We start from the raw sequence: 5,079 nt of genomic DNA, 5'->3' as shown, positions 1-5,079 counted from the left end.
TATACAGTACAATATATATATATATATATATATATATATATATATATATATATATATATATATATATATATATATATATATATATATATATGTGTGTGTGTGTGTGTGTGTGTGTGTGGTATGTGATGTTATCAGTGTTTGAGGGGTGTTTAAAATATGGATGGACTGAGGATTGCACTCTAGTCCAAGTAGCTGAGTTTCACATTCAACACTGTACAATACCAATAGCAATATTCTACCACTACATCAGCCCTAAGAATCTTATCATGGAGCTGTTTGGATGTATGTATTGAATTGTACATAGTATATAAATATAAGTAGATGAATACACACCTATAGGTCAGACTGTCCTGCCAATTCATCAGCAGTCGTCTTACACTTACACCATGCTGTGGTTGCAGAATGGTGTATTTTAAGGAAAAACCCTTAATGCTGCTGTAGCTCCATCTAAGCGAATCTAAATTGCAGTAAACACACTGATTTACTCTTTTGTTTGGTTCTGTTCCGTCAGGATGAAGAGCTGAAATGAGCTTTGGTGAGCTTTCCGCTCTTGAAACAGTAGAATTGAATAAAATTGTTTATATAATGGCCTCTTACTCCATCTCTTTGGCAGGATAGTGTTAAAAAAATTGTTCCTTGTTGTCATCTACCTGCAGTATGTCATTGGTCTCAGAGCTTTATTGGTGCCCATTTTATCAGGTGAGGTCTTTCAAAGATATCACCACCAGTTTTTACTGGTCTCTGAGCACTGGTCACTTCTTCATTATATTAAAAAAAAGTTGACTTAAGTCAGAGAAACTGGTCTTGGGCCAGTACAGGGCAGCTTTTATTCAGAACATTTGTAATAAAAATGAGAGCCTGAGTTAGAGGTGGCTTAAAATCAGAATATCCAATGATATAATTCCTCGCCTGTACAGGATCAGTTGTGCAAAGAGACGATCATGTAGCTCTGTTGTCAGTAAAGTCCTCGTTTTGTTGTCAGGTTTACAAATTGGTTATTGCAGAACTACAAATGATTCATTTTTTAATGTTTTTGGTTCATGTTGCTTCCTTGCTTGTCATCTGTTTTTAGTTTCTTTTACTGTGAATTTGTGCCTTTTGTCATTTTATCTTCTGAAATTCTTGGAGACGTGAATAAAATAAATATATATATAAAAAATATATAGTGTCCTTGAATTTTGATGATTGTGAATTTCAACACAAATCTAGTTGTTTTATTTTGTACACAGTTGTTAACATCATAATCTTAAAGACCTCTAATAATAATAATAATAATAATAATAATTATTATTATTATTATTATTATACGTTAATACTGGTTCTCCTTATACAACTATCACATGATGTGATGAGTGGTGCGGGCAGGAGTTGATCAGTGGCTGATGGGAATAATTTTTTTGTGCTTTATTTTGCACAATCCTGACAATATGAGGATGTGTCTGGGCAAAGTTATTAATATTATGAGTTTAGATAAGACATTTATTCCACTTCAAAGTAATTCAGTAAAGTTTAGTAGGGTGTCATCAATGCTAACTTCACCTATCTAATATTGTTACAGCCTAAGAAAGATGGACACAACGTATGTATTTTAAATCTTTTGCCAGAAGTGACTGCTCATATACCTGTCCAGGTATTGCCTTAACGTTTATTCACTCGTTAGTTTTAACGAGTTGTCTGATAAAAATATGATCTTTTTTATTTTTATTTTTTTTTATTTCAGAAAAGGTAACACTAACATAACACAAACTGAACACTGCTGCACAAATTTGGAAGCTTTTCTTCCCAATTTGGAAACCAATGTATCAGAGGGTAATGGCTAATACTTGAATCTTTTTTTTAACTGTTGTTCATTCTTTATTACGTCATGATGTCAGACACCCTGAAATAAAGAGTTATATATATATATATATATATATATATATATATATATATATATATATATATATATAAATTTTAACAATTGTCATTGTCGCAAAGCAGCTTTACACAATCAAAAAAATTATTTAAGTTTTTATGGAATGCGAATGTGTATGAGTCAAAATGGTCAGTTTGTCCCTGGTGAGCAGGCCAAGGGTGACAGTGGCAAAGAAAAACTCCCTGAGATGGTAATAGGAAGAAACCTTGAGAGAAACCAGACTCAACAGGGAACCCATCCTCATTTGGGTGAAACAGAAAGCAGTAAATGATCTGCATTTATACAGTGTGTTAGGTAGCAGGCAGTTCAGCTATAATAGCTGATGTTTACTGATGTTAATATGGAGTCCAGGTAGTTATTGAAGACCCAGGTAGACTTGTAGGAAGTTCCAGTTTGGATCTATCGAACTGTCTTTACTCTAACTAGTTACTTTTATTAGAAAGTAATGGTGTAATGTAACTGATTACTTTTTAAAGACAGTAATTTTGCAATGTAATTAGTTACTTTAAAAAGTAACGTCCCCCAACACTGCTCTTAAGTGAGTATTAAAAAATGTACAGTGCCATTTAAAATTTTTAGATGTACTAGTGATGATTTTTTCAAGTTTTTTTTATGATATAAGAGCTTTTTCCATTAAAATTTTAAAGTAGCATATCTTATTCTCCTGTGGGCCATTGGATGAAACAAAGCTAATATGTTACCATGAGCTCGGTCAAATACACCTGGGAAAAAACCCCATTAAAATTTGTTCAGTAGTTTAGTAATTCACCTAGTTATGTGACGCTTGCACAGACAGGTGGACATAAACCATCTTGAAGTGTTCTATTACTCATCTTATGCCCCCCCCCTGCTTTTTTTTGCAAATATCTTTGATGTACACACATGCCAACTTTACAGTTTTATTATATGTATAGATTTGTTTAACCTAAACAAATACAATTTGATTTAACCACTAATTATTTCTCCTTTACTTACTTTAGTGGAACTACATCAATGAGACTTGCCCTCAATAAGCATTAATGAGCTCATGACCCTGCCACCAGTTCACCAGTTTTCCTTCCTTGGACTATTTTGGTATGTCCTGACGCCTGAAGACCTTAAACATCCCACAAGTGCTGCAGCTTTGGAATTGCAATGATATGGTTGTCTAGCCATCACAATTTGGCCCTTTAAATCCTTATACTTGCTCTTTTTTTATTTTATTTAAATGCATACATTTTAGGGACAAAATGTTTACTTGTTAACCAATATATTTCAGCTACTCCCAGGTACCATTGTAACAAGCTATTATAACTGTAGCTACCGTGACAAGGGCCAAATTGAGATGGCTACTACAAAACTTTAATTCTCAAGAGATATTCCCAGTCTGCAGTAGTTAGGACATAAAAGCGAACCTGTGACAGCGTGATAGGTGGCCAAGACGTACTGATGCACATGGAGTAACAAATGAAGTCTGATCCAATCTAAGAGTTCAATTAAAGTCTAATTACTTAACTAGTTTAAATTGCTAAAAACTCCAAATTGCTGAATACTGGTTCCAATACAAAGGTGTCAGAACACACAGCACGTTACTGTGGTTTGCAAAAGGGGGAATTATATATATATATATATATATATATATATATATATATATATATATATATATATATATATATATATATATATATATATATATAGTTACTTCAAACAAGTAGTTACTTTAAGCTGCTGTGGGAAAAAGACTAGGTGAGATCATGTGTGTGTATTAGCTTTTTTTTGCAAATATCTTTGATGTACACACATGCCAACTTTACAGTTTTATTATATGTATAGATTTGTTTAACCTAAACAAATACAATTTGATTTAACCACTAATTATTTCTCCTTTACTTACTTTAGTGGAACTACAGTAGTGCTCTTAATTTAGACATACTAATACATCATCGATTTTATTATATTACATAATATTCTATATATATTTATATAATTAATATTAATAACAGGTAACCCAAATGAGCACCTATTTGCCATTTATATTCAGTAGTACTATAAGGATACCATTGTCACGTATGTAGAATAAACTCTGGGAAATGAAGCCCCAAAACAAATCTAAGGCTCTTGTCACAGTGGTAATCCCTCTTCTAGGGGTAATCCCTGACAACCATTTGAAATACAGCCCCAGAAAGAAGTTAGATAAGTCTTTATTTAACTTTTATTACTAATATTTTATTATGTTTTTTTGGGGGGTAAAAAATTTAGCTAAAAATATTTTTAAACCGAATATTATTAAAATATTTAGAACCATTAAGGTTTGTTGTATGTTTTTTTTATATTGCCTAAGGTGACTTATCCGGATTCTTTGGATATTGGGTATTATTATTATTATTATTATAATAGACACATGCATATGTCTTGGAAGCTCTTGTCTTAAATTTATGTTTTAAAGCGCTTAGAATCATTCATTATTATGACAGGTCATATACTATACAATGCATGTACAGTAAATCATCTTTTACTATTCACAGGGGAATTAAAGGTGGTGTGTCTGTTCATTTCTCATTCCACCGTCACATGCCATGCTTCCTAAATTATCACCTACAGTAGCTGCACACATGAACTATGCTATACAGTGTGTACATGAATTTGAGTACATCCTAAGCTTTTGATTTCTACAATACACAGCGTGTGCTTGACCACAAGTCAGTGCTACACATCATACACAGACTTACACATTCAACCAAATTCTCTTTTGTTCTCTTATTCTTTAATCTTGATTAGGTCTCCCTTCTGCAACCAAAACTGTGATGCACTCTGTCTGTGTGTGTATGTTTGTATATGTGTTTTCTGACACTTTTTTGAGAACCAGCATTAACCTAATTTATTTGAGCTACAGTACAGTGGCTCTTCTATTGGATCAAACTATATGGGCCACCCTTCGCTCCCCATGTGCATCAATGAGACTTGCCCTCAATAAGCATTAATGAGCTCATGTCATGATCCTGCCACCAGTTCACCAGTTTTCCTTCCTTGGACTATTTTGGTATGTCCTGACGTTTGAAGACCTTAAACATCCCACAAGTGCTGCAGCTTTAGAATTGCAATGATTTAGTTGTCTAGCCATCACAATTTGGCCCTTTAAATCCTTATACTTGCCCTTTTTTTTAAATAAATTTATTTAAATGCAT

The sequence above is a fragment of the Clarias gariepinus genome, chromosome 17, assembly GCF_024256425.1.
Source record: "Clarias gariepinus isolate MV-2021 ecotype Netherlands chromosome 17, CGAR_prim_01v2, whole genome shotgun sequence".
In the NCBI taxonomy this organism is placed as follows: Eukaryota; Metazoa; Chordata; class Actinopteri; order Siluriformes; family Clariidae; genus Clarias; species Clarias gariepinus.
This window is presented reverse-complemented; position numbering follows the sequence as displayed.